This window comes from Lethenteron reissneri, unplaced genomic scaffold (genome assembly GCF_015708825.2).
Source record: "Lethenteron reissneri isolate LAM-NWPU_2019-01 unplaced genomic scaffold, ASM1570882v1 scaffold_627, whole genome shotgun sequence".
NCBI lineage: Eukaryota > Metazoa > Chordata > Hyperoartia > Petromyzontiformes > Petromyzontidae > Lethenteron > Lethenteron reissneri.
Genome location: NW_026892149.1, coordinates 73668 through 82180, shown reverse-complemented (window position 1 = coordinate 82180; position 8513 = coordinate 73668).

The window sequence follows — 8513 nt, the reverse complement described above, 5'->3', positions numbered from 1 at the left end:
CAGTCTACATTATATACTGCCAGTGCACTCACCCAGCTTAATAACCACGCTACAGTCTACATTATAGACTGCCAGTACACTCACCCAGCTTAATAACCAGGCTACAGTCTACATTATAGATTAAATTAATAAAAACGCCTCACTTGATACAGCAAATGTGGCTGTGACGGTGCCACCTGATGACGGAGACTTGTGTTGCCTCCGAAACGTCGTGATTTGTTTATATTTTATTTCTATTTTTACTTTTATGAATTTGTATTCATTTTTTACCTACACGGTGACTTTACCGAAAAAACCCTAAGAGTATGAATCCTTGCAGTCACGAAAGCGTCACATCTCGAGTTAACACAACTAACGCTTCGCCTGGCTGATCGCGTTCTTCCACAGGTTGCTAAACTATCTTCTTGGTTTTTCCGGTAAAGTCACTTAGAATGGAAATAATAAAAATAAAAGGGAATATTATTTCATTATTTCCATTCTACGTGATATAAAACATAATTAAATTGTACAGTTTTATTGTTTTATTTTTTTATTTCTATTCTACGTGACTTTACCGAAAGAACCAAGAAGATGAATCACTGCAGTCACGAAAGAAGCTTTACATCGAAATTGCTCAACTAAGCGAGAGAATTGAAGCGAACGCGACCAGGCGAGGGCAGGAGGCACTAGGCCCCGCGTTGTAAAGTTTAAATCTGGACATCGCTTCCATGCTCGCTGCTACTCAATTGACATCCCTACGAGAGAGAGAGCGAGGCTCTACCTCGGTAAACAACAACAACAACCACAACAACAACCACCACAACAACCACAACAACAACCACAACAACAACAACCACCACAACCGCGATGAGAATTTCTCACCTCAGATTTCAGTTCCCGCGCGGAGCGGCAACATTCCGTTACCTCGTGACGTCACGCGTCAGCAGCAGGTGACATGACGTCACTTGAGCGGCTCTGTAACTTACATAAATTATGTTAATGAGCCTGGCCCACTTGTGGAGGGATGGGCCGTGGGTGCCGAACCGGTCACAACGAACTCGTGACGTCTTTCACGAATAAATTATGTTAATGAACCGCCAGTCAGTTGGCGTGGCTTTGCCCAAATAAGGATAGTGCTTGAACAGATAACGGAAGTGACCCAGGCAGAGGTGACGTCACGCTCCCTTGAGACCGGTTGGGGTGAATACTTTGGTGACATGACGTCACTAGCAAGGTACACCTCCCCCTGGCGTTTCACGCCGATGAGGTCATGCTGAGCGGTGACGTCACAGAGCGGAGTTGGAGTTTAAGTTGATTAAGATTCATTTTCCATTGCTCCCTCCCTTGAACAGAGACCCCTTGGGTGTGTGAGCTCAGCTCAACAATGTGGACATTATTGTGTGTGTACACACACACATGGACAGTGTGTACACACGTGTACACTGTGTGTGTGTGTACACACGTGTACACTGTGTGTGTGTATGTAATATTGTAAATTACGGCGGGAGACCACTTGACGGGTAGCACACACGATCCCATTTTCCAGCGCGTGTCACCCCTACATATACGCGTGTGTACGCGTGTGTGTATACGCGTGTGTACGTGTGTGTGTCCGTGATTACGAACACTCCCCGCTTACGAACACCCCCCCCCCCGCATACCCCCACTTACGAACACCCCCCCCCCGCATACCCCCACTTACGAACACCACCCCCCCGCATACCCCCACTTACGAACACCCCCCCCCCCCGCTTACACCCACTTACGAACACCACCCCCCCGCACCCCCACTTACGAATAATAACAGGGGAGTCAGTTGTGAGTGCGAAGGGACTGGTGGCCACGGGAGGTAATCATCACCAGCGGTGCCAGGCTAGGTGTCTGTACCCCCCCCCAATCACCCTCCGGTGCCAGGCTAGGTGTCTGTACCTCCCCCACTCACCCCCCCCCCCCCCCGGTGCCAGGCTAGGTGTCTGTACCCACCCCCACTCACCCCCCTCTCTCTCTGTGTCTCTCTCTGCTTGTTAAATCATCACCACCACGGTGCCAGGCTAGGTGTCTGTACCCCCCCCCAATCACCCCCCGGTGCCAGGCTAGGTGTCTGTACCTCCCCCACTCACCCCCCCCCCCCGATGCGAGGCTAGGTGTCTGTACCCCCCCCCCCCACTCTCTCTGTCTCTCTCTCTGCTTGTTAAATCATCACCACCACGGTGCCAGGCTAGGTGCCTGTACCTCCCCCCACTCACCCCCAGGTGCCAGGCTAGGTGTCTGTACCTCCCCCACTCACCCCCCTCTCTCTCTCTGTCTCTCTCTGCTGCTCGTCCCGTGAGTTGCTTCCAGATGAGGTCGTGGCGCTGGCGGTGGCCGCTGGGTGAGAAGCGGCGCCACCGCGCGGCAGAGTAGCGGTACTGACGGGCTAGGCGGTCCCCCACTTACGAACAAACCCCCCGCATACCCCCACTTACGAACACCACCCCCCCGCTTACGAACAGCACCCCCCGCATACCCCCACTTACGAACACCACCCCCGCATACCCCCACTTATGAACACCACCCCCCCGCTTACGAACACCACCCCCCGCATACCCCCACTTACGAACACCACCCCCGCATACCCCCACTTACGAACACCACCCCCCCGCTTACGAACACCACCCCCCGCATACCCCCACTTACGAACACCCCCCCCCCGCATTCCCCCACTTATGAACACCCCCCCCGCATACCCCCACTTACGAACACCACCCCCGCATACCCCCACTTACGAACACCACCCTCCCGCATACCCCCACTTACGAACACCCCCCCCGCATACCCCCACTTACGAACACCACCCCCCTCATACCCCCACTTACGAACACCACCCCCCCGCATACCCCAACTTACGAACACCACCCCCCCGCATACCCCCACTTACGAACACCACCCCCCGCTTACCCCCACTTACGAACACCATGGGTGTGTTGTTGTTGGTTTCCCCCTTCCCGCTGGCAATCGAGCGCTGTGGTGGTGGGGCTGCGAACGTCAGACACGATGGGCGAGGTTCGACTCCCGGCCCGGGGTGTTGGTGGTGGCTCTGACATCCACATCGGTGGCCGGACGAGATAAAGAGAGCTCGGCTTCATACTCACCCCACATGAGCTGGCAGCAGTTGTCGCTGAAAGGAGTCTATGGGTCCCTGTGTGTGCGAGTGTCTATGGGTCTGTGTGCGAGTCTATGGATATCGACTGAATGTTAAGTCTGTGGTTCTGTATAAGTCTATGGCCAGCCCAGCCCAGGCCAACCCAGCCAGCCCAGACCAACCCAGCCCAGCCCGCCCGCACAGCCAAGCATAGCCAGCCCAGCCCAGACTTCTGGCAAAAAAAACCTCTTAAGTAGGGAGCCAACGCGACGCGTCGGGCATCGCCTCAACTCTTTTGTCTACGGTGCAGGACCAACCCTCACCCACCCACACTCAGCCAGCCACACTCACTCAGCCAGCCACCCACTCAGCCAGCCACCCACTCAGTCACCCACCCACTCAGCCAGTCACCCACTCAGCCAGTCAGCCACTCACTCAGCCAGCCACCCACCCACTCAGCCAGTCACCCACTCATCCAGCCACTCACTCAGCCAGCCAGCCACCCACTCACTCAGTCCGCCAGCCACCCACTCAGCCAGTCACCCACCCACTCAGCCAGCCACCCACCCACTCAGCCAGCCACCCACCCACTCAGCCAGGCACCCACCCACTCAGCCAGCCACCCACTCAGCCAGCCACCCACTCAGCCAGTCACCCACTCAGCCAGCCACCCACCCACTCAGCCACCCACCCACTCAGCCAGTCACCCACTCAGCCAGCCACCCACCCACTCAGCCAGTCACCCACTCAGCCAGCCACCCACCCACTCAGCCAGCCACCCACTCACTCAGTCACCCACTCAGCCAGTCAGCCACTCACTCAGCCAGCCAGCCACTCACTCAGCCAGCCAGCCACCCACCCAGCCACCCACCCACTCAGCCAGTCACCCACTCAGCCAGCCACCCACCCACTCAGCCAGCCACCCACTCACTCAGACAGTCACCCACTCAGCCAGCCACCCACCCACTCAGCCAGTCAGCCACTCACTCAGCCAGCCACCCACCCACCCAGCCATCCACCCACTCAGCCAGCCAGCCACCCACCCAGCCACCCACTCACTCAGACAGTCACCCACTCAGCCAGCCACCCACTCACTCAGCCACCCACCCACTCAGCCAGCCACCCACCCACTCAGCCAGTCAGCCACTCACTCAGCCAGCCACCCACCCACCCAGCCACCCACCCACTCAGCCAGTCACCCACTCAGCCAGCCAGCCACTCACTCAGCCAGCCACCCACTCAGCCAGCCACTCACTCAGCCAGCCACCCACCCACCCAGCCACCCACCCACTCAGCCAGTCACCCACTCACTCAGCCAGCCACTCACTCAGCCAGCCACCCACTCAGCCAGCCACCCGCCCACCTAGCGGTTCATGTTCTTGGTTGGCGTGAGCGGAACGGAGTTCGAGCGTCTCGCCTCGAGCATGACGGGCAGAGACGAGGCCGGGCGACGACCCCAGGTCAAGCGACACCCACAGATCGACCGACCAGCCGACCGACCGACCAGGGAATCAGACGTGGAATGGTTACGCCGACCGACCGACACGGGAAAGAACGATGGGCACGCACACGCAGGCACACGCACACACACGCAGGCACACGCAGGCACACACACGCACACACACACACGCAGGCACATCCGCAGGCACGAAGACAGGCATGCAGACAGGCACGCACACACGCAGGCACACACGCAGGCATGCACACACACACGCAGGCACACGCACGCAGGTACGAAGACAGGCACGCACACACACAGGCACGCGCACACAGGCAGGCAGGCATGCAGGCGAGCGGACGGCACGCGAACGAGGCGGCGAGAGACAACGTCACGCGAACGAGGAGGACGAGACAGGGGTGGAGGAGGGGGAGGTTGGGGCGTGCAAGCGGCACGCGTTGTAATACTGACGGGCAGGCGGTGACACAACCAAGAGTGTGTGCACGTGTGTGCACGTGCGTGCACGTGCGTGCACGTGGGTGCACGTGTGTGAACGTGCGTGCACGTGTGTGCACGTGTGTGCACGTGTGTGCACGTGTGTGCACGCGTGTGCACGTGTGTGCACGTGTGTGCGTGCGCATGCACGTGTGTGCGTGAGCGTGCGCGTGCGTGCGCGTTCGTGCGCGTGCGTGCGCGTGCGTGCGTGCGCGTGCGTGCACGTGCGTGCACGTGTGTGCACGTGGGTGCACGTGCGTGCACGTGCGTGCACGTGCGTGCGTGCGCGTGTGTGCACACGCGTGCACGTGTGTGCACGTGGGTGCACGTGTGTGCACGTGCGTGCACGTGCGTGCACGTGCGTGAACGTGTGTGCACGTCTGTGCACGTGCGTACGCGTGCGTGCGCGTGCGTGCGCATGCGTGCGCGTGAGTGCGCGTGCGTGCGCGTGTGTGCACACGCGTGCACGTGTGTGCACGTGCACGCACGTGTGTGCACGTGTATGTACGTGCGTGCACGTGCGTGCACGTGCGTGCACGTGTGTGCACGTGTGTGCACGCGCGTGCACGTGTGTGCGCGTGCGTGCGCGTGCGTGCGCGTGTGTGCACACACGTGCACGTGCGTGCACGTGGGTGCACGTGTGTGCACGCGTGTGCACGTGTGTGCACGCGTGTGCGCGTGTGTGCACGTGTACGTGTGTGCGTGCGTGTGCACGTGTGTGCGTGCACGTGCGTGCACGTGTGTGCACGTGCGTGCACGTGCGTGCGCGTGCGTGCGCGTGTGTGCACGTGCGTGCACGTGTGTGCATGTGTGTGCACGTGCGTGCACGTGCGTGCACGTGTGTACACGTGCGTGCGCGTGCGTGCGCGTGTGTGCGCGTGTGTGCACACGTGTGTGCACGTGTGTGCACGTGTGTGCACACGTGCACGTGTGTGCACACGTGTGTGCACGTGTGTGCACGTGGGTGCACGTGTGTGCACGTGTGTGCACGTGCGTGCGCGTGCGTGCGCGTGTGTGCACGTGCGTGCGCGTGCGTGCACGTGCGTGCACGTGCGTGCACGTGCGTGCACGCGCGTGGACGTGTGTGCGTGCGCGTGCGTGCGCGTGCGTGGGCGTGCGTGCGTGCACGTGCGTGCACACGCGTGCACGTGTGTGCACGCGTGTGCACGTGCGTGCACGTGCGTGCACGTGTGTGCGTGCGCGTGCACGTGTGTGCGTGCGCGTGCACGTGTGTGCGTGCGCGTGCGTGCGCGTGCGTGCGCGTGCGTGCGCGTGCGTGCACACGCGTGCACGTGCGTGCACGTGGGTGCACGCGTGTGCACGTGCGTGCACTTGCGTGCACGTGCGTGCGTGCGCGTGCGTGCGTGCGCGCGCGCGTGCACGTGCACGCGTGTGCACACGTGGGTGCACGTATGTGCACGCGTGTTCACGTGTGTGCACGTGTGTGCGTGCGCGTGCACGTGTGTGCGTGCGCGTGCGTGCGTGCGCGTGCGCGTGCGTGCGCGTGTGTGCACGTCTGTGCACGTGTGTGCACACACGTGCACGTGCGTGCACGTGCGTGCACGTGCGTGCACATGCGTGCACGTGTGTGCACGTGTGTGCACGTGCGTGCGTGCGCGTGCGCGTGCGTGCGCGTGCGTGCGCGTGTGTGCGCGTGCGTGCGCGTGCGTGCACGCGCGCGCACGTGCGTGCACGCGTGTGCACGTGTGTGCACGCGTGTGCACGTGTGTGCACGTGTGTGCGTGCGCGTGTGTGCGTGCGCGTGCATGCGCGTGCGTGCGCGTGCGTGCACGTGGGTGCACGTGTGTGCACGTGCGTGCACGTGCGTGCACGTGTGTGCGTGCGCGTGCACGTGTGTGCGTGCGCGTGCGTGCGTGTGTGCACACGTGTGCACGTGTGTGCACGTTTGTGCACACACGTGCACACACGTGCACGTGCGTGCACGTGCGTGCACGTGTGTGCACGTGCGTGCGTGCGCATGCACGTGTGTGCGTGCGCGTGCGTGCGCGTGCGCGCGTGCGTGCGCAGGCATGCGCGTGCGCGCGCGTGCACGTGCGTGCACGTGGGTGCACGCGCGTGCACGTGTGTGCACGTGTGTGCACGTGCGTGTGTGCGCGTGCACGTGTGTGCGTGCGCGTGCGTGCGCGTGCGTGCGCGTGCGTGCATGCGCGTGCACGTGCGTGCACGCGTTTGCACGTGTGTGCACGCGTGTGCACGTGTGTGCACGTGTGTGCGTGCGCGTGCACGTGTGTGCGTGCGCGTGCGTGCGCGTGCGTGCGCGTGCACGTGCGTGCACACGCGTGCACGCGTGTGCACGTGGGTGCACGTGTGTGCACGTGCGTGCACGTGTGTGCGTGCGCGTGCACGTGTGTGCGTGCGCGCGCGTGCGCGCGCGTGCGCGCGCGTGCGTGTGCGTGCGTGCGCGCGCGTGCGTGCGCGTGCGTGCGCGTGCGTGCACACGCGTGCACGTGTGTGTACGTTTGTGCACACACGTGCACACACGTGCACGTGCGTGCACGTGCGTGCACGTGTGTGCACGTGCGTGCGTGCGCGTGCACGTGTGTGCGTGCGCGTGCGTGCGCGTGCGCGTGCGTGCGCGTGCGTGCACGTGCGTGCACGTGTGTGCACGTGCGTGCACGCGTGTGCACGTGTGTGCGTGCGCGTGCACGTGCGTGCGTGCGCGTGCGTGCGCGTGCGTGCGCGTGTGTGCACGTGCGTGCACGTGCGTGCACGTGCGTGGCGTGCGTGCGCGTGCGTGCACGTGCGTGCACACGCGTGCACGTGTGTGCACGCGTGTGCACGTGGGTGCACGTGTGTGCACGTGCGTGCACGTGCGTGCACGTGTGTGCGTGCGCGTGCACGTGTGTGCGTGCGCGTGCACGTGTGTGCGTGCGCCTGCGTGCGTGCGCGTGCGTGCGCGTGCGTGCGCGTGCGTGCACACGCGTGCACGTGCGTGCACGTGGGTGCACGCGTGTGCACGTGCGTGCACGTGCGTGCACGTGCGTGCGTACGCGTGCGTGCGTGCGCGCGCGTGCACGTGCACGCTAGTGCACACGTGGGTGCACGTATGTGCACGCGTGTTCACGTGTGTGCACGTGTGTGCGTGCGCGTGCACATGTGTGCACGCGTGTGCACGCGTGTGCACGTGTGTGCACGTGTTTGCGTGCGTGTGCACGTGTGTGCACGTGTGTGTACACACGTGCACGCGCGTGCACGCACGTGCGTGTGCGTGCGTGCGCGTGCGTGCGCGTTCGTGCGCGTGCGTGCGTGCGTGCGCGTGCGCGTGCGTGCGCGTGCGTGCGCGTGTGTGCACGTCTGTGCACGTGTGGCACGTGCGTGCGTGCGCGTGCACGTGTGTGCGTGCGCGTGCGTGCGCGTGCGTGCACGTGCGTGCACACGCGTGCACGCGAGTGCACGTGGGTGCACGTGTGTGCACGTGCGTGCACGTGCGTGCACGTGTGTGCGTGCGCGTGCACGTGT